General features: G+C 51.7%; 1 long non-coding RNA gene across 5 annotated transcripts in view; it reads left to right on the forward strand.

The window, feature by feature from the left end:
* The window catches only part of LOC144825091 (uncharacterized), a 1,621,997-nt gene that overhangs the window by 722,595 nt on the left and 871,499 nt on the right, over positions 1–27,903 (forward strand). The gene's annotated exons all lie outside the window — the stretch shown is intronic.

Here is a 27,903-nt window from a genome sequence, read left to right on the forward strand (position 1 = left end):
AACAATAATTGTTTCCGGTTTCTTTCTGATTGCCAAAAATTGAGTTGCATTCACTTGTGCGTTTTTATGACAAGATGATAAGACATGCTTGCGTGCACTTTCATCGAAGTGTTTATATGTAGTGAAAGGCATAGTTATGAGTGCTCCTTGTATCCCACGATGAACTGGCTGTGGAAAAACTGTGGAAAACTTGCAAATTGCACCTTTCACTTGAGGAGAGTAGCTAAGCCATGGTGAATATTGATTAATCCACACATGAAAGAAACAGCGTGTTCCACCTGAATCCTTCTTGAAGTCATATATTTCTGATGGAGTATATCAGTGATGTAATTTGAGATGTCATCAGTGATGTCACTGACCATGTCATGAATGATTTAATATGTAAAGTCATCAGAAGTGCATTGCGGGGGCACGAGTTATAGTTATCTCTACTAACTATAACGGTCGAATTTCTCTGGTTTTGTACGAGTGAAATGTCCAACTAACTATAACGTCCCTGAAACCTGTGGTTTTTTCAGTGAATTTCTAAGGTTTTTGAAATGCTAACTTCTAACTATAACGTCCCTGAAACCTATGGTTTTTTCAGTGAATATATATATATATATATGTGATCAAGGGAGGGATCTCCCGAAACGCGTAATGGCGGCACTGGCTAAATAAAATATTTGCACTGAAATATCGGGTCCACGCTTGTCTGTTGGTGTGCAGGTGCGGTCATTGCGACTAACAAATCACAATGGATCCACAGATGCCAGTTTCCATTCCCCGCCCCAGGTGCGGTCATTTGTGACTAACAAATCACAATGGACCCACAGAGGCCATTTTCCATCCACCGGCGTCTGTCAGGCTCCGCACGTTTTTTTGCGTATGCAAGGGTGGTGTATGAAGCCAACAGGGCAGGACCGGCATGCGGAAACACGTTCCATCTGCCAAGCAAATCATGATGTTACAGACAGCACTTCCCACCACCGCGTAAAAACCAACACGCTGCGGATGACGGAACTACAACATTGGAGAGGAAGAGCCGATACAGTATCCAATTAAACCCCTGGACACGCCATGGATCCTGCAAGACAGGCCTCCCGCTGCACTACCTGCTGCACCTTTGGCAGACAAGACGCTACCGCGCCCAACAGCAGAGGTACGTACCAGACATCTCCACGCATGCAACCCCTGAACTACAACTCCCAACAAGCGTGGCGGCACCACAATGAATGTGGCAACCTGCCAAATGCAAAGTGCGAGGGCCACCCAATCCACATGAGTGACTCTCGGTGCCCCAGAAGGCAATTGGAGCCAATGACGAGCCTCGCAGGCACAGAGCGCACAACCCGCAACATATAAACATGGACGCCTAAGGCACCCATTGGCTGATGGCTCATCCACATTGTGTGTGTCACACCCTGGCGGCACAGAAGCTGCGACCGTGACCCTGCAACTTTCAAGTGTGGCCAATCCGTGTCATCGCTGCGAATGCCAGCTACTGCGCATGCGAACACACTCTACATTTGCATTGGCACCCTGACTATTACATCATACATCATGACTCATTTACCCGAAGTGACTGGTGCACCCGATGTGTAATGTTGTGTGGCATGAGGCCCACATGCATATCGAGTAACCACACAGTCACGATAAATGCTTATGAGAACTGGCCCAGGGCACGTGCGTCCGGACCCGTTTGTTGGCAGGACCACAGGTCCAGTGACGCCTGTGCTGGGTGGCTGTGGGGTGGGGGGTAAGTCAGCCCTCTGGGAGTGGCTGGCACATCAGAAAAACTAGAACAGTGACCAGCTGGTCACTACACTGTAAAGGGATGAAAGAGTGTGACCTGTGAGCCAAGTCTTCACACACATGGAATGTGCAAGGAAAGGAGTCTGACATTACATACATAGCAATGTCTTGTGGCCAGCAAGGACTTAAATGAGAGAAGGAGTCAAAAAGGACAAAGTCCTCCAGCACTGTACCAATGTTGTGTAATGAACCATCCAACCTGTAGACAGCGCCTGAAAATCCATTGATATCTGACTGGCGTCTCTGGGCCAGGGGTTGTCTTGTGAACGGTCAGTGGCGTAGGCAGACAACTAGAGGTGTCCATTGTCTGCAAATCAGACATACGGAGTCTGGCTTTGGCAGCGGGGGTCCGGGGAGCTGCGGACTGGCGGACCCCCCAGGTTGCGGTCTAGAGAGTCACCGGGGAGCCGAGCCCGGGCCGCCATCTTGGGTGGAGCGCGCCGCACCTTGTGTTGAGGAGTTGGTGGTGCGGTCCCTGCGGGGCTCCGACGGCTGGGAGAAGCCCCCCATCAGTGGGGTAGTGAAGGCCCCTCGATCTCCTCCCAGACGTGAGGTGTGCAACAGTTGTGGCATCCCAGAGCAGTGGTGCAGAGTGAGGCTGCAGAGAGCGAGTCGCACGGTGCCCAGGAGCGGGCACTCACCTGGTGGGCCAGGGGACTGAGGAGGTTGGCAGCAGAGCCAGCGAGATGCAAATTCCCGGTGAGTGGTGGAGCGGAGTGTCCGGCGACCCTGAGAGTGTGATGACGGCTGTCCGGACTGGAGCGAGAGGCGGTGTGTCTCGCGGTGCAGCCTAGTGGGCCTCTTCAGCAACGCAGGTGGGGACTGGCGGCCTAGAGGCACAGGAGGGCGCTGACAGAGGGCGTCGCTCCCGGTGTGGCGGTGGTGGAGAGGGGAGCACGACAAGCGCGGAGCCAGGCAGCGCACAGTGGACTACTCCGCCATTTTGTGGAGGAGTTTCCTGTTGGGCCCAGGTACGGGGGATGAGAGCTGCAGCTTGGGGCATTAGCGGAGCAGGGCGATTAAGTCATCCTCCCACCACCCACAGCATGAGCCGCTGGAATCTGCAGGGATAGCTGGCGAAGGACCGCAACCCGCCAGTCCCAGACACTGGGGCAGAGAAACGACGATTAAGTGCACAGAACTGGGCCCAGGTAGGCTCGAGGGGAGATACGGTGGGACAGGGAAGCACCGGACGCGGCATACCGGCTGGAGCAGAGGAGGGTGAGACGTGCACCACTCAACACTCACGGAGGGGCCCGGCAGGCGATGAGCTGAGGGTCATCGGGGGATTCTGGATTGTACCAGCAAGGAGGCAAGACACGGACAGTTGTGACGCCCCGTGGGACTTGCTGGCAAAAGGGGGGATCTCGCTGCATCGCTGGCGAGCAAACGCCAAGTGGAGGACTGAGCCTGTGCCCCCCCGGACCTGTGGAGACGAGCTTTGAGGCCCCGGCAGGGTGAGGCATAAAGCGCATGGAGGCCCGGAGGCTCCCCTCTTGCTTAGGGGTGAGTGCCGGGGCCAGGAGGGTCGTTCATTGACGCCAACAGTTGAGAAGGAGCTGATAGCGGTGACAAGTGGGGCCTTCCACGACCCTCTTGAGCTTATCCGAAGAGTGCTATGTCCTCCTCCAGAAACAGGAAGGAAAGGACTATTAATGACTTGTTTATCAAGGCGCCAGCTGAACAAATGGCCTCCACTACAGCGGCCGGGCACTCAGGCCCAAAGCCAGGGAAGGAAGACGGAGCTGAGCCCATCACCAAGGCGTTACTCGAATCCATGTTTGTCGCTTTAGGAGATGACACCCATACCCTCAAGCAAGAGTTTGCATCGGAAATCCGGGAGGTCAGACGTGAGGTTGATGGCATAGTCGAGAGAGTTGATGATCTGGAAGGTAAGAGCGACGGGAGAGACACAGAGATAGCGGCTCTGCAACAGGAGATTCTCCGGATCCATGACCAACAGGTGGACCTCCAAACACACGTCGAGGACCTGGAAAACAGGTCCCGGCGCCACAACATACGCATCAGAGGGGTGAAGATGGATGGGGACTCAAAGGATCTATTCTCCTACTCCAGAGAACTTTTCAATCACATACTGGGCAGACCATTGGAGACTGAGCTGAGAGTGGATCGGGCACACAGGGTGGGTCCCTCGAGGGCTCTGTCGGCTCCGCCGCCGGACATACTAGTCTGTGATGCACCCTCTTCAGTTTAGGGGTCGCACTCCTGTACTTTATCAGGACCTGTCCGCCCTCACCTTACAGAAGAGGAGAACCTTCAAACCTATCACTACTCACTTACAGCAGCGCAACAACACCTACAGTTGGGGCCACCTGTTCAGGCTAGTGTTTCGCATGGACAATAAGCTGCACCAGCTGCGCACCTTGTCAGAAGCTAGCAGGCTACTGGGTGTGGAACTGGCGTAGTGAGAGAGTGGAGATGAGGATGCCAAGGAGGAAGCTGAGGATTCCAGACCCCGATGGCGTCTACAGGGCCGCAGGCGCCGTCTCAAGAAACCCCAAGCTGCAGAGGTCATGGAGGGTAGACGGTCAGCTTTGGAGGCCGCTTCGGCAGATCTCCCCAGCACCCAGCCCGGCTGACCCTAGACACTATGCCTGACTGATTGTTTGCTTTCGTACGGTCCGGACCGTTGGCGGGAGGGAGGGGTCTTTCCTGTTAGTAATCCACCCCGATATCCTTTCACTGATCAACCATGGTTGATGGACTATGTGTTTTCGTCCTTTTTTGCTCCCTTAAAATGTTTTGTAGTTTGGAGGGGTCGAGGGGGGGTGTCCAGTGCTCCACACTCGATTTTCTCCTAGTGCTAGAGTAGCTCCACACATCCGGGTAGCCCTTCCATACATGGCGGTGAATTGTACTGGCGACGCCACACACAGTTCCTTGAGTACGAGCCTGACTCTGCCGATTATCGGTTATTCCTGATACCACACTTAGGATCTTAACCCTTAATGTGAGGGGTCTTAATAACCCAGTAAAGCGCAGGGCGGTACTGTCATTTTTAGAGAAAACACAAGCAGATCTATGGTTACTTCAGGAGACCCATTTGCTAGCACGCGACTGTCATAGGCTGCGGTCCCTGCAAGTTCCCCACTCAGTTTTTCTCATGCTCCACTAAGACGGCTGGGGTGGCGATTTTGGTTGCTCAGCTGTTTAAAGGGGAAGTATTACATAAAGGTGCCGAGATCAAGGGGAGACTTCTGACCTATCGCCTTGCCCTGGGTGGACACATTTTCACTATTGGCTCCCTATATGCCCCGAATGAAGGCCAGGAGAGGTTCTTGCACTCCGCCCTTACTGAGGCCACAGCCACGTCGGACCGCAATATCATCTTAGGGGGCGACTGAAACCTAGTGTTTGACAACCTTATGGACAGATACAGTCAGTGCACCCACCAGGTAGGCGCACTTTCTGCAGAGGGACGCGGGCGACTGAATGACCTTGGCCTACATGACCTTTGGCGCAATTTTCACCCCCTAGCTAGCGAGTACTCCTATTACTCTAATGCACACAAGACCTACGCAAGACTGGACCACCTGCTGGTCTCTACCCCAGTGCGCGCGTTCACGACCACAGTCGAGATAGGAGTGGCCTTCCTATCGTACCACGCCCTGGTACTCGCCACTCTCACCCTCCCACCCACATCACGCCCCTCCAGGGTATGGCATCTTAGAGACACTCTCTTACACAGGACAGACGTTGTAAAGCACATACAAAGCGCCATTACTGACTATCTCTCCCATAATGCGAACTCGGATACCACCCTTGCAACCCAGTGGGCTGAAGGCCATAGTTAGGGGGGAATTTATTGCTCTCTCGACTGCTGACAATAGGGAGTGCCAGCGTAAGCGCGATGAGCTCACACAGCGGGTCCACGAATTGGAGCAGATGCACCAGAGGACGGGAGCCTGGAGAGTGTGGCGACAGCTTAAGACTTTGCGCCATCAATTGGCGGCGCTTGACCAAGACAGATCAGAGTTCGCGGCTCTACGACTGAGGCACGCTTACTATACCGGGGGTGATAGGTGCGGGCACCTGTTGGCCAATAGACTGCGAGAGGTCCGCCAGCACCAAGGGGTCAAAGAGATTGTTGGGTTGGACGGGACTAGCGTATCGGATGATGCTGATATAGTGGAAACATTCTGTGACTTCTATGCTACTCTCTACACTGGGGGTCAGTTAGACAGTTCTGAGGCTATTGCCTTTTTGGACTCGGTTTCCCTGCCCTCTCTGACAGCGGCTCAGGCAGAATACCTAGACAGGAATATCCAAACAGAGGAGGTCATAGCTGCTATATCCCGCCTTAAGTTGGCGAAAGCCCCAGGACCGGACTGCTTCTCCGCTATCTTCTAACAGAAGTTTTGCGTGGTGCTTGCCCCACTTCTTTAAAAAAAATATATTTTTATTGTAAAACATGCTCCAGTTAAGTCACACAGTGGTCGGCAGTAGTAATACATTGATACATAAAAAGACATCATCATTCACATGACATGTCATCATCTCGGTCAGCATGGTAAATCAAACCTCCTGTACCCCTCTTAACCCTGACCATGAATGTCTGGGGCCCACACCAGCGGGATTACGTTGAATAGATACCACTGCATACTGAAGTGCCACCCCCCTCCCATACCCTGTCTATTCCCCCCGCGCCACCCATCCAACCCCTCCCCCCTCAGGAAGGGAGCAGGACTCTGGGCCTATTCTAGCTTTTAATCTGACGCAGAATCTGCCTGGGTGTCTACTGATTCTCCTCTGTATAGCCTCCATGGCCCCCACACTTTCTCCCATTTCTTTGGGCATCCTCTGCTCTTATAAATAACTCTTTCCGCCCTTTGGCACCAATCGAGGTCCCTTTCCCACTCTTCCACCGTAGGCACCACCTCACTCCCCCAGAGTCGTGCTATATTTCGTTTTGCAACCATGCTTGCTAGTGCCAACCAACTTTGCCCCACTTCTTACTCAGCTGTTTAATTCCTTTGCTGATCAGGGAGCGATACCGAGTGACCTTTCCGGAGCCTTATTGTAGTGATCCCTAAACCTGGGAAGGACGGGACTAAATTCGGGGCATATTGCCTGATATCCCTCCTCAACATTGACCTTAAATTGTACACAGGGATTCTGGCCGCTCGTCTAGCCCCTCATATGCAGAGCCTTATATCCGGATCAGGCGGGCTTGATCCCTGAACGCCAGACGTCAGACAACACCAAGAGGATTCTCCACCTTATAGAGAAAGCTACTTGGGTGCCCGGGGAATATATGATGTTGGCCATTGACGCCGAAAAGGCTTCAGATCGCGTTCATTGGCCCTATTTGGAGCGGGTACTGGAGAGGGTGGGGATAAGGGAGAAATTCCGTACCTTCATTTTTAACTGCTACAGATTCCCTACGGTCATAGTGAACAGATACACCTCCTCTAGTTTTCCCATCAAGAGGGGCACGAGACAGGGGTGTCATCTATCGCCCCTTCTTTTTGCCCTGTACATGGAACCTCTGACTCAGAAAATATGGCAGAATTCGGCAATTGAAGGGATCAAGTTTGGCAGCTACGTCCACAAGATTAGTTTATATGCTGACGATGTGTTGATCTCACTAACTAACCCGAGGGCAGCCCTGCCGGCGTGCTTGGCAGATTTAGACCCCTTTGCCCTAGTTGCCGGATTCAAAGTGAACGCAGACAAGTCGATGGCATTAGACCTCTCGTTGCTCCCTTCCACCCGGGAATATCTGCAGAGTTTGTTCCCCATTCAATGGGCGGTGGATACAGTCCCGTATTTGGGTATCTAGCTGGCACCCTCCCTCCCTGCTATGGTTGCCCCCAACTATGCTACCCTTCGCCGGATAATCAGTCGCGAGGTTGGTCTGTGGAAGCACTACCCTCTTTCCTGGTTAGGCAGAATCGCGGCGGTCAAAATGACTATTTTGCACCAGATCCTCTATCTCTTCCGCACTCTCCCTCTCCGACCGCCTGTTGGATGGATTCGTCAGGCTCAATCCGCCTTGGCCCAGTTTATCTGGAATGGTCGGAAGCCACGAATGCGGAGAACGCTGGTGACACTCCCCCCGCAGATGAGCGGACTGGGAATTCCCGATCTCCAGCTGAACTTTCAAGCGGCACAGTTGCAATACCAGGTCGAGTGGGGTAGATGGGAATCGGAGAAACATTGGCTGTTTCAAGACCAGGCGGTGGCGGCAAGACCATTGCAGGAGTTCCCTTTTCTGCGCAAACCTCACAGGCCCCCAAACTTGGTCAGTGGAAGCACTACCCTCTTTCCTGGTTAGGCAGAATCACGGCAGTCAAAATGACTATTTTGCCCCTGATCCTCTATCTCTTCCGCACTCTCCCTCTCCGACCGCCTGTTGGATGGATTTGTCAGACGCAATCCGACTTGGCCCAGTTTATCTGGAATGGTCGGAAGCCACGAATGCGGAGAACGCTGGTGACACTCCCCCCGCAGATGAGCGGACTGGGAATTCCCGATCTCCAGCTGTACTTTCAAGCAGCACAGTTGCGATATCTGGTCGAGTGGAGTAGATGGGAATTGGAGAAACATTGGCTGTTTCAAGACCAGGTGGTGGCGGCAAGACCATTGCAGGAGTTCCCTTTTCTGCGCAAACCTCGCAGGCCTCCAAACTTGTATGCCTCGCACATAACACGGGTTCCCCTTGAGGTGTTGGACGCCACCAATATCAAACATGACCTTACAACCTTCCCGTCTCCCCTCACCCCACTGGTCGACAACCCTGATTTTACCCCGGGCGCAGTAGGGGCGGCCTTTGCACACTGGAGGCCTGCTGGTTGCCGGTCTTTGTACCACATGTATTGAGCGGAGGGAGTCGTTCCATTTTCCCAATTTCGGCAGGAGTACGGTCTCTCGGAGACTGAATGGCTAAGATACTTACAGGTGCGGTATTGGGCACTCCAACCGCAGGTCAGCGCGAGCGCGGATAGGCGCTTATCCTCATACAAAAGATGGCTCATCACCCGCACGTCCAATGCCAAGCTCATCTATGATCTCTACAAGATGCTACAGGTCACACAGGTGTACATACATAACCCAGGCAGAGAGCGGTGGGAGAGAGCACTAGGCAGGACACTCACCCACAAAGAATGGGAGGGGATATACCACAGGGCCCGACACTCTGTGTACCACATGGGACTCACAGAGACACTCACGAAAGTTGTGACGTATTGGTATTATACCCCAGAAAGACTACATGCGATGGACCGCAACCGAGAGGCGACCTGCTGGCATGGCTGTGGCCGGGTTGGCAACCTGGTGCATTTGTTGTGAGAATGCATACATATTCAGCCCTACTGGGCTCAAGTGTTGGATGAGGTAGATAAGCACTTTGAGACAGAAATCCCGCGCTTCCCGGCTTATGTACTATTAGGTCTTCCTAATCCCCTGACCTACCCACTAAAATCCCATAGAGGCAGGCAAATGGCCATCTCCCTAGGCTCAGCGGTGCAAAACATACTCACGCATTGGTGCACTCCCAACACACCTTCCTTTGTAGGATGGCTTCACTGATTGTGGCATGTGCTTAGGATGGAGAAATTGTCACTCACTATGGCGGCAGAGGGATCCAGATATGATGACCTATGGCACCCATTTCTGTTGCTTTTGGCTACTGAATTCCGAGAAGTCACATGCCCCGATATCTTAGACTTCTGCGTCTCACGGAGCCACGGAAGACAGACTGTTAAGTAGGTCACTGTGGGCTTAGCATAGTTTGGAGGAGGGACATGTGGTTAGTGGGAGACAGGGGCACTGGACGGGGGGGAAGGGGGTTCTGGGGAGCGAGGGTTGTTTTTTCCTTTTTTCTTATTATTATAATCTCTATTCCATGAATGTGCAATTGGCTGATTCTATTTCGACTGCAGGGCTTGCGCCCTCAATTGGCTCTGCCCAGTTGCACTGCTTAGACTTTGATTGAAGACAGCTAAATGTACACGGAGACGTTTGTGTGTTGAAAATCAATAAAGACATTTAAATCATAAAATCCTGGCCACCAGCATGTAAGCCATGTGATTATCACACCTTGCAATCCTCATTGGCTTACGTGACATTCCCTGTAGACTGATGTACTAACATACTTGCATGACTGATTGTCTCTATAAAATTTGTGCGTGATGTAAAGTACTGGCTCACCCTACACTCATATTAGTAGCGCCATATAACAAATGAAATGCACATGAGCGAGTGACTATAGATGAGGGGTGCTGGACAAGGGTGGCAGAGAGGGAATCCGATGAGGAGGGCATGAGCGAGAGCATGAGAAGTGTCACTTGCCTGATACTCCCACCTCAGGAAACCTCCTCCTCCCATCAGGAGAACCTTCAATGGAGAAAACTCACGTCTTGAGACATCTAGTAAGCATCTAGCATCTAGCAAGAGAATTATGTAGGAAAGAATGAATTCCCCTGGCCATTGTAAAACTGAGGGGAGATAAAGGATGGCCCTGAAGCAGGTGTGTGATGAGAGACATAAGTGACAAATCGGGCACGCAGTGGCCCACCGAAGGCCTCGTTGGACGACACAAATAAAGATACCCTGAGCCGGCCCTGCCTGGGAGGCATCACAAATGTCGATGGCAGCCATTAATGGTACACACATTGGCCTTGTGATACCCCTACGCACAGGACATCATTGCCATACTGCCCCACTTGCTCCCCTACTCACTATGAGGCATACAAGCACCTGTACACAAAAAGAAAAGTTGAAGACAAGAGACGTTTTCAAAAGTGAAGTTTTTACTACAGTGTCAAAGCATGCAACACACGTGCCACAACAGGATGAAAATTCAAGAGTACCCAACCGGTAACCACAGTGACACATCCATTTAACATGAAGCTAGATGTCACATCAACAATCCCTTTGGACATAGAACCACGTGCATACCCCCCCCCCCCCCCCACCCCTTGTAGGAAGGAGTTGCATGGCATGTCCCTGGTCCATGGCTTTTGTCAGCAGAACCCATTACTCAGCCTATACATGGTGAAATTACGCCACACTGCAGCTGTGAAACTATGTAGAGTTGGGGTGCTAGGGCCTGAACAGAACTGATTGACAAGGGACAAGGTTCTCCGACCACGGACAGAATGTCCTGAGAGTACTTTAGGACTGCGCAGAGAGCAAGCTCTGCGGACACCTCTCATGTGACAGACATGTACTAAAGGACGTGCTGGGCACAAATCCCCAAAAATGAAGTGGGGGGGACTGACCAAATAAGTCAAAATGCAAATTATCTCACAACGTCATGATGTAGTGATATAAAAGAAGCAAAATAGTACGAATAACACGAATTGTGCAAATACTGGGACAGACTAATCCACCTAACAGTCTAACAGCGTCCGCATTGATATACAGGGACTGTACAACGGCAAAAGCATGCCTCCCTAAGTACCTGTGAAGAGCCGGCAAGCTGTGTGCATATGTTTCCCTCTGAGGCATCTACAACTAAATGTAAAGTCCAAGGCGGGGCCCAGTCAGCATGTACAAACAAAAGGAGGCCGGATGGCCCCTTTACCTCAGGCCGGCTTCAGGTGAGAAAAGGCTCACTTGCTGCTGGGAATGGACATCAGTCAATGTGCAGGTGCTGCAGAACTTTCCCAGTATCTGGAGGGTTCACCGGGACAAGTTTAAGCATATCCATGTGTGGACCAACGTCCTGGCAGGGGAGATGGCATCCACTCCGTCAAAAGAGGGGGGGCGCCATGTAGCTGCATGTACCCCAGACTTGAGCCCTGTGTACTTCCAAAACAACAACGCCATGTAATCTTTGTGCACTACAATTGCATAATGGAAGCCGAGCTCAAGCCAGCCGACAATGTCCACGACGGTCAACTGACAGCCTACCCTTGCTCCGTTCTGTGGTACCAAGAGAAACAGATCGCAGAGCACAGCGCAGTCCAAGCCAATGCAGACAGGGCCAGAGTCAGAGAGCTGGCTGCCAATTCTTGTCAGGAGGTGTGAAAAAAGGGAAACAACAATTGCATTAGTCACCAATAGTTCCTCTTGCTGGGAAGTAGTTACGAATGCAAGAAGGCACATGCAGCTTCAAGGGCAATCAGTTCCAAGAGACGATCCAGTTAATCTTCAGCGAAGAGGACCGCCATCCAATCCAGCAGTATGAAGGAACAGATGTGCTCCTCGCACTACAAGGTTGCAAGGTGCATCCCATCGCAACCTGGTAGAGGTTCAATGTAGGCATTGCACAGGAGTCATTGCGCAACGCACCGGCGCAGCTGTCAACCTGCCTGACATATTGTAAAGCATCCCATAAATGTGTCTCACCAAAGCAGTCTTGCACATGGACAACCAATGGAGTCACCCACAGCTCATGATCCAGGTCTGCAAGGGATGTGCTCAGCTGTACAGCCAAACTTATATCAGAAAGCGGAAAATGCAGTGTGCTAATTGGGGGACTGACACCCAGAGGTACTCCCAGTAAAGCATTGAAGGAAGGGACAAGGCTAGAGCCCACAAGTCTGATAAAAGTGTGCAACGGCCTTCAGTATCAAACGCTATCAATACTCTGTGTCTCAGTTCACCTTGAAAATAGTGGGCAAGCCGTGTTCAGCACTGGCTGAATCACACAGGATGGTGAAGACACCCGGTATCCAAAGGTCTTCAGGCTGGTGTGGGCGCGATAACTTGCCCAATCAGAGGCCCATTGTGCATGCAGACTCATGGTAGTATGCTTTGGCTGTGGGAATGTGAGGCCACGATTGACTATCCCCAATCACTTATGGGGGAGTCAGCAGAACATTGTCACAGAAAGAACTCTTTGTGCAACTGTTACCATATGCGTAATGCCTGGCCTGTGCATGCAGGAGGGGCCATGTAAGTCCTCCTCCCCTGGACAGACCAGGGACTATGCATCCAAGGCTTCATCTTCCGGTAGGGGGGGGGGTGGAGCTGGCTGGGCGAGTCCATGGCACGGTCGCCTTCTGGTGCTATTGAGTCACCTTTTAGAGTTAGGCCAATTAGTCTGTTCTGCACACAGCACAACTTAGCTGTTCATGTTTGCCACATCAGTCGAACATGGTGTTGATGTACATACAGGGCTTTCAGTAGGCCGGTTCTCATCGGTGCTGTGCACCGTCCCCTTTTCTGAGTGTGCCTCAGTACGGGTCTCTTTCATGCTCTGTTTCGTGCCCTGCTACAGGCGGTCCGTCCTTTCTGCTGGAATGCATAGCCATCAGGCACATCGATGTGCGCTTGGTCACACTCCTCACTTCTCACTGGTGGAGTAGTAACGGCATGACAGATGAGCGTTGTGGGGAAGTGAAATCCTTTGTGGATTCCTTTTGTCTCAGGAAATCACTCCTTTGGAGACTCATGAACAGCATCATCCTTGTGGTGTCATCTGGGTTTTAAGTGTATTTCGCAACATTAGATGCAAGCCATAGTTGCAGATTCCTTCTCTTACGCAACTGACAGACATTGCCAAGGCCAGTAGTCCGGAGTTATGCTAGATATCATGTTCCTTGTTGTCTCGAGTGTCTGGGTGTAATGGCAGTGACAGAGAAATGCTGGTGGGGTAGCCCAATCTGCTAAGGCCAGAATATTGACTGCGGTTTTTGTGCCATGCCCTTAATTATAATGTTCAGGCTCCTTTGAGGGACACCCCCTGTTTTTTCAGCCCACTTAAAGCCCTGGGTACCTACATTGCTCTTTAGCGATGTGATATGGCTAAAGGGCTAATTTCATATGTCCCGATGTAGAATTTTCGAGGACATGTACTCTGGTACTGACTTGTTGCTCATCCGATTCAGTTAATGCCTGGAAATTTGTCTTTTCTATGTGTATCTGACTACTCAGCTGCCACTTCATCCTTTGTATTGTGCTTTTTGTGCTTGCCTCCTGTGTTTTAGTGAAGTTTATTTATTTATTTATTTATTTATTGGCATTTCAAAAATAATAGGAAAAATGAACAAAAACAACTGATCAAGGCATTGGCATATACATACAGAGTGTGAGATCAAAGGCAAGTAACAGAAAATGACACATATCCATTAGCACATTTAAGGTGTAGACCACAGCAGTGTGACAGCGTTACTCTAAAGTAGTCATGCATATGACAGCGTTCCACCCTGGAGCCTCCCGCTCCCCAGTCGACAGTGCAACCCAATCTATAGCTTATCCCTTTATATCCCTAGCGTACTGCCTGCTCGGAAGGTATGTATGTCACGGGGCCAGGACCCCGCAATAGGACAATTATATGTTAGCTGCTGGGCGGACTTCCCCAGCAACCGTGGCCATATCCTCCTCATCTGTTGTCTCATGTGTAGACCTCCTGTTCAGGAATAAGGACCAAAAATTCTTAGGCCAGTTACGTGAGAGCAATAATGCACTATAAAATTCTGTCTGTGTACTGCAATAAAGCATTTCCTTAGTCCATTGCACTAAAGCCGGCGTCGGGCCTCGCATCCACGAAAGAGCAACACATCTCCTGGCCAGGAGGAAGGCCATGTCTACCAGTTGTCTAAGGTCCTTATGAAGAGGTTTAGAGAAGCCTAAAATAGCCAGAATTGGATCTGGAATCAATGTAAGTTCACTGACCCGATTCACCTCAGCATACACTGTGCGCCAGAAGGAAGCTATCACCGGACAGGACCATGCAACATGTAGAAAATCGGCATGCATCACTCCGCATCTCTCACATTGTGGGCTCTCTCGAAGCCCGTATCTATGAAGTCTTTTGGGTGTATAGTACACCCTATTCAGAAATTTGAAATGGATCAGCCTGTGGCGTCCATTGAGCAATATTCGCTTAGTGCTCGAGCAACAGTACAGCCACTTCTCATCTGTCATTTCCACTTCGAGGTCCCTCTGCTATTCCAATCGCGATTTAGTATATTCAGTGTGTCTCTCTGAGAGGGAAAAGCGGTACAACTTGGAGACCTGTTTAGCGGGCGACTTAGCCTTAATAATTGGAGGTTAAGGCCGCAATCTCTGGGTGCTCCGTCATATCCTCCCCTAAGAGGCCCCTGAGTGCATGTCGCACCCTATGGAACTGGAAACGCGACATTAGCGAATACGACTCTCCCTCAACCACCACATCATCCCAGGAGCGAGCAGTGCCATCAGCAAAGAGGTCCCCCATATTGTGTATTTCCAACGTTCTCAGCGCAGCTATTACCCGTTTGTCTTTGCATGGGGCGAGCCAATAGCACCAATTGGGAGGAGCTAACGGAGCATATAGTAAACTGCCAGCCTGTACGTCCAGCATATGATGCCATGCATGCGTGACCGTATTTAGCGAGTCTATTATGCCTGTGCGTCGATCTCGGGGTAAAAACAAGAGTGCAGGTAGAGGAACAGGGTCAGCGACAATAGTTTCTATATGGAGGTGTGGAACCTCTGCAGGCCGTGTATCCAGTGATAGGCGTGTGAGCCTTGTGCCACCCTATAATAGAGTTCCAGACCTCTCGCCATGTACGGTCGGGTTTTCCTGGCCACCCTAGGCTGCTTACCCGCCCAGGGCAGGCGGATCATCCACAAGTGTAACTGCTGAAAACATGTTTTGGAAAAAAACATGGGTATATTAGTGAATAGGAAGAGGAGGCGAGTCAGTACAATCATTTTCATGAGGGATAACCTCCCCATCAATGACAATGGTAGGGCAATCCACCATTCAATGTCGTCTTCCAGTTTGGAGATGGCAACCCCATAGTTTTCCTTCAGCACCACCTCTGAATCCGCATGCAGCCGGATCCCTAGGTATCGCAAGCGTCTGTGGTCCATTGCAGTGGATATTCAGGGTCCACGCGCGCCATAGCCGGCGTGAGGTGAAACATGATGGATTTATTCCGGTTAACGTTAATGCCAGAGAGAGAGCTGAACAGCACCACCTCACACAGGACTGGGGAGAGATGTACCTCAGGGTCCCGAACATATAGAAGGGTATCGTCCGCATATGTGGATACAATGAGACGGTAGTTCGGGAACCGTATGCCCCTATGTCCGTGGTATTCACGCAAAGTGCAAGCATGTGGCTCTGCCGTCAGCGCATAATGTATGGGGGATAGGGGACAGCCCTGTCTCGTGCCCACGCTAATTTGTATAGGGTCCGTAACCAAAGTTTCAATTCGGATACGAGCTGTGGGGGCAGAATACAGCATCGCCAAGAGTTGAAGGAAGAGCGCCCCTAACCCCATTCGTCCAAGAACCTGCCTCAGGAAAGGCCACTCGACAGAGTCGAAGGCCTTTTCCATGTCTAGAAATACTACCACCATGGGGTCCTCCGGGCGCGTGTGCTGCATGGCTGCAAACAATGTCCTAGGGTTATAGGTGAGATTGCGACTGGGCACAAAGACGGCCTGTTCCGGAGCGACCAGTGTGGTAACCAAGGGGCTAAGACGATTGCCTATCAGCTTCGCAAATATCTTCACCTCAACATTCAGCAGCGACAAGGGCCTGTTTGAGGCGCACTGCTCTGGAGGCTCCCCAGGTTTGAGTATAGCTACCAGTATCGCCTCACGCATAGTAGGCGGCATCACCCCAGAAGAACAAATGTCCTCAAACAACGTAAGTAACTGCGGGATCAGCAGGTCTGAAAACGCCTTATAAAAGGTGACAGTAAGGCCGTCGCTACCCGGCTTGCTCCCAGCCTTCATAGCCGATAATGCCCAAACAACCTCCTCCCGTTCAATTGGTCGAGCCAAAAATTCCCAGTGCAAGTTCGATAACCACGGCAATTCAATATGGGTTAGATAATCTAGGATGCGTTCCTCCGGAGCGGGTCCTCGGGAGGCATCCAAAGGAGGCATAGTACTCACGAAACCTCTCCGCCACCTGTACTTCAGTAAGCGGCGGATCTGTTGGCAAAACCCTCATGTCCGGTATCGCCGTTCTGTTCCAATGTTGTCTAACTAACTGAGCCAATACCATCCCCGGACGCTCCCCCTCCCCATAAGTTCTGGCAGTGTCGTACTTCCCAAGATGTTTTATATCCGCATCCGCTTCCTCGTGGTATTTGCTCAGCGTCTGTGCCAGTTCTTGAGCGAGCACTTCACACTGGTCAGTTAAACGCAGGGTCTCTAACTCTTTAAGTTTTTTCTCCAAAGTCTCTAACTGGCCCTGAATCGATCTAAGCACTCCTGCGTGTTTAGAGATAGTGATCCCTCTAATATACGCCTTAAAGGCTTCCCACACTGTCTGGAATGAGTCAACCGATCCCATATTTGTTTAAAAAAAACAACTCTGCACTCTGCTGAGTTGGGGGGGCGGGCAGTTCTGAGTCCGTTGAGCAGGGGGGCAGGGTGGGGGGGAGTTGGGGGGGGAGGTTTATCGTTTTCAGGTTGGTCACACAAATGAAGATTGGAAGTACATGGCATATGCAGGTCGCTTGGCAGGTACTAGGCAACACGATCGGGCTCCATCAGAGCGTAGCGATTGTGAATTCAGGAAAATACTCTATGGCGGGTAGGTCTCAGGTTGATGCTGGGAGGGGTGGCACGGAAGTGAGGCGGATTCCACAACTGGGTGTCATGTCGTGGAACGTACGAGGGTTGGGGGACAAGGTCAAAAGGGGGCTAGTTCTGCAATGTATACGACGCTTTAATCCAGCCTTGGTCCTACTGCAGGAAACACACCTAACGGGCACGGCTACGCGGGCCCTAGACAGGAAGGGTTACAGTATGATCTCCCATGCAGAGTTCACTAGGGGTTCCAGGGGTGCAGGAATCCTTATGCACCGCTCCTCAGGATTCATCGTTCGATCCACGAAAACGGACTCACAGGGCCGTTTTGCGGCAGCGCATGGTCAATGGGAGGGGAGGCCATTGAATGTAGTCTCGGTCTATATTCCACCGGCACTGCACGCGATTGCCCTCCCCGATTTGGGGAAATTTCTGTTGGAACTGCCTGAGGGTGATCTGATCCTGGGGGGGGACTTTAATGCAGTGGCACATACTACACGTGATAGATTTCCGGTGCGTGCGCAGGACCCTGGGCCTTCCCGCCTGCATGGCTTCCTGGAAGCACAAGGTTTGGTGGACCTCTGGCGGCACTTTCATCCAGAGGCTCAACAGTATACGTTCCATTCGGCGGTCCATGACAGTCTGTCGCGGATCGACTATCTCCTCACACTGGGACACAGCCTCCTCACTATTACTGATGTACATATTAGACCCAGGGGAGTTTCAGACCACTCACCGTTGACACTAATCGTCTCTAACCCCGAGCGGGCCAGAACACGCGTGTTCCCGATCTACCCTGGGTACCTTAAAGTGCCTCTGATAACTAAAAAACTGAGGGAAGGTACTGAATCGTACTTTACCGAGAACGAGGGATCAGTGGAATCTCCCACCACCCTATGGGAGGCCTATAAAACGGTCCTTAGAGGACAGGCCATTTCCATTATAGCTAGTCATAAACGTACACTTAAGCAAGAACTTGTAGTCCTAGAGAACGACCTGGACAGGGTCAACACTGACCATGCAACTAACCCGACCACAGACACGCGGCACGCACTACACTTATGTCAGCAGCGTCACACTGATTATCTACGTAGTAGGGTGTTGGACAACTTAGCGGCCACGAAACAGAGAATATACGAAGTGGGCGACAAGGCCGTCAGACTTCTAGCCTGGTTAGACAGGAAAAGGGACGGACAAAGGACCATATTGAATCTGAAAGATCGCGAGGGTCTATTGTAAACACACCCTTCTATAATAGTTGAACTGATGGCTGACCATTTCCAAACGGTCTACACACCTGATGCGGAGGTCACCCCGGAGATGGCGGAGACATCTCTCGAGGGGATACCCACCCGCACTCTGTCACAGGCCGACGCGGATGAACTGGAGATGGACTTGACCCCTGGTGAGCTCCAGGCGGCTATAACTGCCCTGCATTCGGGTAAGGCTGTGGGTCCCAATGGGATACCGATAGAGTGGTACAAGATAATGTCAGATTCGCTCTCTACGCCCCTCCTCAATATGTTTCAAGATAGTTTGGAACGGGGGCAGCTGCCGCCCGACCAGCGAGCGGCGACCATAGTCACAATCCCAAAACCCGACAAGCCGCCTGAGAATTGCGGTTCATACCGCCCGATTTCTCTTTTGAACGCCGAGACTAAAATCTTGGCAAAATTACTGGCCAATCGGCTGCTGCCACATCTCGGGCATCTGATCCATCCTGACCAGTCAGGATTTATGCCTCATAGAAGTACGGCGATGAACTTGAGGCGCCTACACGGGGTGATGGCACGGGCGCCGATGTTGACAGAACCAGCGGCAATCCTCTCGCTCGACGCCAAGATGGCGTTTGACCTGGTAGAATGGAATTACCTGTTCGCGGTCTTGGAACATATGGGCTTTGGCCCGAAATTTATAGCATGGATCAAATTACTATACCAGGACCCTTTAGCGCGAGTATTGGCTAATGGCCGTCTCTCCAGCGAGATATCGTTGAGGAGGGGCACGAGGCAGGGATGCCCGCTTTCACCACTACTTTTTGCCTTGGTCCTGGAACCTTTGGCCACGGTCATTAGGACTACCCGATTGCTGAGAGGCGTGCAATGGGGGGATGGTTGGGAAGACAGGGTGTCATTGTATGCGGATGACATGCTGGTCTATTTGATGGATTTGCCGATGGGTATACCGGCACTGCTGGCGCTGTGCGAAAAGCATGGGAAGGCTTCGGGTTATATAATAAACTGGACGAAATCGATACTCTACATGCTCAGTGGCGCGGCGCCGGACTTGGGCGACAGCTGTCCATTGGTACTGGCGGACGAATCTTTCCGATATCTGGGGATCCAGATCACGCGGGACCATGGTACCTTCCGGAACCTGAATCTTCGACCACTGCTCGAACGATTGAAATCAGATGTGCGTCATTGGAGCACCCTCCCCTTGACGCTCTTAGGCAGGGCAGCGCTGTTCAAGAAGATGGCGCTGCCCCGCTTCCTTTATGTCCTGGAAAATACGCCAGCAATCGTCCCGGTGCAGTTCTTCAGGCAAGTCTCTAATTTACTATCGGGCCTACTGTGGGGATCCAAACCAGCAAGAGTGGCACAATTGAAATTGAGCAGGGACTGGTACAGCGGGGGGATAGCACTCCCAAACCTGGAACTATACTACTGGGCGGCTCATCTTAAGGTGATTAACCGGTGGATACATAGCCCGCAGGATGACCCGGCACTATTAGCGGACAGGAAACAACTTGGAGTAGCCACTCTGCTGGCCCCGCTCTATGACAAAGGGCTGCTTAAGAAACTGGTAGGACCCACTAGGCACACGGTGGCACTGTGGCATAAAGCCCAAGCACGACTGAAATGGGATGGGGTGATCACACGCATGACGCCGTTGTGGGACTCCAAAGCCCTGGGTAGCCTACGAAAAAGCAAGGGATTTGACCAGTGGGACACCATCGGTATCTCGGCGGTTGGGGACCTGTGGATGGGAGGGGGAGTAGTGCCATTTGCAACGCTCAGGGAACAATATGACATGAGGGCAACTGAGACCTACCGTTACATACAGATCCGGCACGCATTAATGGGAGCACTGGAACCCGGAGTCACGGTCCCGGAATCGGCTCCCCTAGAGAACCGCCTGTTGACAGATTACATGGAGAGCAAGGCTACTTCACTCACCTATCGTAAATTAATAAACAACCTGCCAGACCCATTGCAGAAATTGAAAGAGGCATGGGAGGAGGAGATTGGGGACTTGGATGAGAATAGCTGGAATGCCGCACTGGCGTCACCCAGAGAGGCCGGAATATCAGCAAGGTTTAGACTAGTGCAATTCAAGATACTACATCGAGTCTACTACACGCGCACTTTGCTTCACAAAATACACAGGGCCGACCATCCACACTGCCTGCGCAACTGCGGAGAACTAGGGACCCTGTTCCACACACTTTGGGAATGCCCTCCGTTAATGACCTACTGGAGGAGGATCACACGCACTATGGCTCAAACTCTACAGATAACCATTGCGCCCGAACCTAGGCTATGCCTACTCAATGTGTGGGGCCCTACTGATCTGTCGACACATGGGAGGCAGTGGGTAGGGATAGGTATGATGTTGGCAAAACGCGATATAGCGCAAAAGTGGGGGGCGGAGGCAACACCTACCCTAGCCCAATGGTGTAAGAATATGGACATAACCATTTATTTATTTATTTTTACCATTTGTTAAGCGCGCTGTTACCGGGCGGTGTCCTGGCGCTGAAACGATACATTATCTCCAAGAGGCAAAGAAAGTTACTGGAGGTTAAAAAGCCATGTTTTGATATTTTTCCTGAAGGTCAGGAGATCATTGCTTTGTTTTAGGGCGAGAGGCAATTCATTCCAGATGTTAGATGCTCCGTGGAAGAAGCTACGGCCTCCCCAACGGGCTTTCCTAATACGGTTAGTCATGACCAGGCTTTTATTAGCAGATCTTAGTTGTCGCCCTGGTTTGTACAGTTGAAGGTGTTCTTGAAGGAAGGATGGACCTATTCCATTTACTGCCTTGAATACCATACAAAGAGCCTTAAACATGATACGTTTCCGTATTGGAAGCCAGTGTAGATTTTTTAATTCCTGAGTTACCGATGCAAACTTAGGTAGACCAGTAATCAGTCGGGCTGCAGCATTTTGTAGCGTTTGCAATTTATTCAGAACTCCCTGCTGGGCCTCCAGATACATGCTATTGCAGTAGTCAAGGCGAGACAGCACAAGTGCTGTCACCACCGTTTTCCTGCTATCACTGGAGAGGAAAGGAAGGATTTTCCTAATAGTTTTTATTATCCAGTGAATGGAGGATGATAAGGCATTAGCCTGTGCTTTAAAGGAGAGTTGAGAGTCAATAATTACCCCCAGGTTTTTTACTGTAGTGGCTGGAATGGGTAGGGCTCCCATTTCGTGAGGCCACCAGTCAGGGGTCCAGAGATTGGTCACATTTCCAAAGAGAAGAACCTCAGTTTTAGAGGAGTTCAATTTAAGACAGTTCTTAGCCATCCATGAACTTACTGCCATCATGCAGTCCTGGAATCTGGCCGCAATTCCTTCCTCTCGCCCCGGGAGCAGAGATACCACAATTTGAGTATCATCTGCATACGATGTTAATTCGAAGCCAAACGAACGAATCACCGGGGCGAGGGAGGTAACATAAACATTAAATAGGGTAGGGCTCAGGGAGGAGCCCTGAGGAACCCCTCCTGGAAGGGTAAAAGGGCTCGATTCAAAATCTCCCATGGCCACCACTTGTATTCTGTCTGCTAGAAAGGATTTCAGCATGGTCAATGCGACTCCTTGGATTCCGCAGCCCTCAAGACGGTCCAATAGAATGTCATGGTGGACCGTATCAAAGGCTGTGGATAGGTCCAGGAGCACCAGGACTGCCCGTCCTCCAGCATCCATCACTTTCCTGATCTCCTCAGTGGATTTAATGAGGGCGGACTCGGTGCTGTGACCTTCCCTAAACCCATGTTGAGCAGGGTCCAGGCCCCCAGAGGATCGGAGGAAGTCACAGAGCTGAACGTTCATGATCCTTTCAACAAGCTTGGCCGGTAGAGGGAGTCTAGATATGGGTCGATAGCTACTAGGGTCATAAATGTCTAGATTGGATTTTTTCAGCAAAGGAGCTATTGAAACTTGTTTCCAGCATAGTGGATATGCTCCCTCTTTGAACATTTTATTGAACAAATCTGCTAGCAAGACAGATATAGGGGCGGCTGCCAGATGAGCCACTGAGACTGGGCAGGGATCCCGGGGGGAGCCAGATTTGGTTCTCAGTAGTAGTAACGGAGTGGTAACGGAGAGAGCGGTGTATAAACAAAGATCTAACCCACGCAAGTGGAACAAATTATGGCTGCCCTGGAACACCTATAGGGGGGATATATGCGAGCCTCTGCCAGAGGAGGAAGACATGGATAGTTCGGAGGAAGACGTAGAGGAACACTAGAGCTGTAGAGGGAAGTTGAGGGTCTGGGAGTGGATGGGTTACAACATGATGTGCATGCCTGATGGAGATACCTTCACATACATAGTAAGACATTTAGCTTGTACTACTGCTTAGCGATTATACAATATGATGTTGATTGTCAGAAGTGATGCCAGATATCCAATCGGTGGACCTTTTTCTTAGTTACTAGTTATTAAAATAAAAATGTATAGTGCATTCGCGGTAATCTATGGCTGAATGTTGAAGCCACACTGATGCTTGTCATGACTTTCTTCATGACTGTTGCACTACAATAATAAAAATATTTAAAAAAAAAAAAAAAAAAAACAACTCTATGGACGTGGCCAGTTCTTCCCTAAAGGCACCGTAAAGCAGGGAATAAGGCGGGAAACACCACATAAACGGGAGATTCGCTTCTTGGGCAAGGCAATAGTCAGTAGAAGTGGCGAGTGATCTCAATAAGTACGTGGGAATATTGCACAAGCACGAACATGTTGGATTAAGTGATTGGAGGCCAGCCAGTAGTCAATTCTAGTATGAATATTATGTGGAGCGGAATAGAGTGTGTAGCCTCCCTGAGTTGGGTACCTGTGCCTCGATACGTCGTACAGGTCAAGGCGCAACATCGCCGTCTCTAGCACTCTGGCTGAAGGGCGTCTGTCAGAGCCGTCCGATTTGTCGATCTCTGGTGGTCTAGTCAAATTAAAATCTCCCCCCCCCCCCCCCCCCAAAGGACAGAACCCTGTGAGTGTAACTGGGCTTTAGACGTCAGAGAGGTGTAGAAGTCAGGGTGATCATAGTTGGGGCCATACATATTCAGTATACAAGTCTCCAGGCCTTTCCCACAGCGTTTGGAAATAGTGAAGCGTCCCTCCCTATCCGTCTCTAGAGGCGTCAGTGTCAATGAGGCTTTCGGATTCACCCACGTTAGTTCCCCCCTAGCGTGTGAGGTAAATCCAGCCGAGTGAACGTTACCCAAGAGACGCCTAGCCCGCGAATAGGGCTGTCCGGGTGTAGGTGGGTCTCCTGCAGTAGCGCGATGTCAACGTTAGTGCAGTACTTTCCGGGCCTTGCGGTGATCGTTAAGACCTCTCACATTCCAAGTTAATAGGACCAGTGAGTCTAAAGGCTCCCCAGGTGGAATCACGGAAGGGTCAGTAGCAGGTGAATGAGTCATGGTGTGATAAGGTGAGCATATGTGGTCGGAACGTGCCTTGTCTTAGCCGTGCCATAGAGCCAACAAAAACCAAAAGATACAACACAGAAACCTTCCCCCCAATAGAACATGTATTCACTTTCCCCACTCCTTCCAGTGCCCTCCCACGCCTGCCCAACCCCAACTTGTCCGCAGAATTCTCCCCTCCCCTACAGTGTCCAACCCGCCCTCCCCCCACATCCCTTAGTAACAAAAAACATTCCACTAGTGTAATTCACGCTGCTGTGGAAGTAGCTTGCTGTAAATAAAATGCCTCTTTGTCCATTAAAGACCTTCCTCCCTGCCTCACTAAGGGTGAGCAATTTGAGCCGCACTGTAGTGCATGAGTATTCCTTTATCTGTGTCCGCCTTTGGACTTCCCTATAGGGCGTCGTATCCTGCAGTGTCCTCTACCCCTCACCTGAAACCTCCCCGCCACCCTCCGGGAATCAGCGAGGGCTATAGCTGACCTCAGCGCCACCCCTCAAGGGGGCGCACATCAAAACATAATTGCAACAGATGTACCAGATTTACGTACTGTGAAAAAACGTTTCCAGTCTCTCTCTCACCCCCGCTAAGTCCCCGCAAAAGTTCTCCAAGCTAGTCAAGAAAGATAATGGAGATAGACCCTAGGAGGACGGAAATGCACCACTCAGTAACAATATAATCGCTCCCAGTCTAACAACGGCCACAACAAACATTCAGGCATTAGGGGTCATGTATCGAGCCTAATCCTGTTCGTCTAGGGCGCCTCCCGCTGCCTCATCTAGGAGCTCCTTTTCAGGTGAGGGTCGTTGTTCCTTCCACCTTCTGTAATGCTTTAGGGTCAGTAAAGATCAAGGATCGCCCCTGACAATTGACACGCAGCTTTGCAGGGTACAGCATCACGTAGTCAGCCCCCATGTTACAAAGTTGCCGTTTCATTGGTATAAACTGTCGTCTCACCTCCTGAACTCTGGCCGTGAAGTCCGGAAATAGAGAGATCGTCGACCCCTCGTATTGTAGTGGCTGTTTCTCTCTGGCGAGTCTGAGCGCTGTGTCCCGGTCCCTGTAGTTTAACAGTTTCGCAATTATAGGTCGGGGTGGCGCTCCCAGCTTCGGTCTCGGGCCCAGGGAGCGACCAGTGTGGTAACCAAGGGGCTAAGACGATTGGCTATCAGCTTCGCAAATATCTTCACCTCAACATTCAGCAGCGACAAGGGCCTGTTTGAGGCGCACTGCTCTGGAGGCTCCCCAGGTTTGAGTATAGCTACCAGTATCGCCTCACGCATAGTAGGCGGCATCACCCCAGAAGAACAAATGTCCTCAAACAACGTAAGTAACTGCGGGATCAGCAGGTCTGAAAACGCCTTATAAAAGGTGACAGTAAGGCCGTCGCTACCCGGCTTGCTCCCAGCCTTCATAGCCGATAATGCCCAAACAACCTCCTCCCGTTCAATTGGTCGAGCCAAAAATTCCCAGTGCAAGTTCGATAACCACGGCAATTCAATATGGGTTAGATAATCTAGGATGCGTTCCTCCGGAGCGGGTCCTCGGGAGGCATCCAAAGGAGGCATAGTACTCATGAAACCTCTCCGCCACCTGTACTTCAGTAAGCGGCGGATCTGTTGGCAAAACCCTCATGTCCGGTATCGCCGTTCTGTTCCAATGTTGTTCCAATGAGCCATACGGTCTATTTGGTAGGTGAGCGTGTCCATCTTGGTTCCCAAGGAGGTAATTCCTCCTTGTAGACTCTTCTCCATGGCCATCAGTAGCCCGCGAATGTCTTGTTTTTGGTTCTCTCCGGCCGGATCCGCTCGCTGGCCCCCACCTCCAGTGTAGTCTCGGTAGGCTTGGACCTCTTTGGGTCGAACAATAGTTTAGTTTGATTCCTGTCAACTCGCCCCATTGCGGTACCGCTGGTTGTCTCCTTACAAGGGGTGAGTCCTCACAGACCGAGGGGAGACCGCAAGTGTCTGCACTCCAGTACGGGGGTCGCCACGACCCTCACCACAAATCTTGATTCTCTGCCTCAAAGGTATCAAGTCCTCAAGCTGGACACACCATTGGAGAACAACCACTGGGGCCTATCTGGGTAATCACCGCAGTTCTTCTGGACCTTTCCCTATTGTTCTGTAGGATAACCAATCTTGGGCACAACCGGGGCAGCAATCTGCTCCTCAGAGGCACGTGGCTCACCACGCATCCAAATCCGCGCGGTCTCAGCCCTCTCACTCTCCACTCGTCAGACTCCCCACGGTGCAGGCCGCCCCCGCAGGGCAAGGAGACCCAGAGATAGCTCAGTATACGGGGGAGAGGCGCTCAGCGCTGTGAACTTGAAGTCTGCCAAACGGGAACTCTGCCGTGACACATGCTGTGTGGCAAAACCTCAGGCCGCTCCAGGTGACGGCGGGGCCTGCAAACCTCTCCTGTGGCCCCCGGGTCTTGTGCACGTCCAGTTTGTGAAATAGCGCTCTGTGCCGCGCTAGTGCTCCCCTTGGGCTGCACCCCCCAGCCGTCTTTCCCCACCGCTGAGTAGCGCTCCCAGGGACACTTTCCGATCACCATTGGGGGAGGGGGGCTGGGCCGCCCCTCGCAGGCCAATAGGGACTGGCCTACCTCAGGAAGTTTGTAGTTACTGGGCCGCCGCTCGGCTCCTTCCTCCGCCCCGTCAAGTTGCACCAGCAGCAGGCAGACCAGCGATCACTCTCCAGGTTTCGGTTCTCGCGGGGGACCGCCCCTCGGGCCTCGCCTAGGCCACAACCGTCTCCTCAGCCAAAGCGGGGCACACAGCAATGCTCGATGCCGGGAGGGGGGGCGGACCTCACCACGCACCACCGATCTCAGGACCGGCTCCGGCGCACTCCAGTGCACCGTGCCCGCAACCGGAGCGACTCCAGGGGTCTCCTAAGGCAGCCACAGTCCTGCCGCCCTCACCAGTCCCAGCGTGAAGGAGGCAGGTAGGAAGCCTGCTCCTTCTGCAATTTTGCTCCGCTACAGCCAGGCGATACAATTCGCAGGCACAGGGCAGGATATTAGCACAAAGGATTAATGCAGGATAATGCAGTGAAGCTAGGGAGCTCTTGGCTCAAGCGGCCATCTTGATCACGAGCTAGCTCCGCCCCCCTGAAGTTTAACAGAGTTTCCATGCATGTGTTGTGTTGTCCCGAGTTTGTCTGCTTTGAGGCAATGGGACTTACACATAGGCTTTTCCTGGTCGCTTTCTTGTGTTCTGGTTTTCCGTTGCATGTTGCTTCATCAATGACACTGTGAATCATGTGGCCTCTGGATGAATTGCTCTATATGTGCACGGCCTAGAACTGATGGGGGTTTCCGGAGTTGGCTACGAAGTACGGGATGTGAGGTTTATTTGGCTCCATGCTGTTTGTGAGGGGAGACAGAGGGCCATGTGGGAGCTGTGGTGTTGCTGTCAGGGCTCGACATCCCCCTCCCCAGTGAGATGCCTAGCTACCTGTTGGGAGGCACAGTTGACGGTGTTAGCTGCCACATGGCTGTGGGGTGGGTAGGGTGAGCCATGCTGTTCGGGAGGGAGGCCAGGGTGCATGAGCTGGCCACCTACTTGTGAGGTTGAACTGATTGAGGAAATGCTGTCCTTGTGACTCATTCATATTGTAAGCGTGTATACGGCATGAGTTTCATGTTGGCGGGTGATTGGGGCTCACTTGTCGTGCACAACGGTGCATTGGAGTGCGATTTGATCATTTTGTTGTCACTTACCAGCCTCCGGATCGCCCTCGATTCCTGTGAGACTGTTTGGATGCATTATGGCAGGCACCTTCTCATCCCATTCAGTGAAGGTTGCTTGTGGAATCCCCAGTACTCTGTGCCGCCGTGTGGTTCCTCTGGGCCGGATGCTTATCCCGGCCCTTGGGGTCGCCCCACCTCTTCCTGATACCACACTCAGTGCGTAAGGGGGTCTTTGCTGTGGATCCTGGACCACATCTGATTCTTGTGCGCAGGTGGAGTGTGTTAGACCAGGTGCACTGA

The sequence above is a fragment of the Lissotriton helveticus genome, chromosome 1_1 (genome assembly GCF_964261635.1).
Source record: "Lissotriton helveticus chromosome 1_1, aLisHel1.1, whole genome shotgun sequence".
NCBI classification, from domain to species: Eukaryota; Metazoa; Chordata; class Amphibia; order Caudata; family Salamandridae; genus Lissotriton; species Lissotriton helveticus.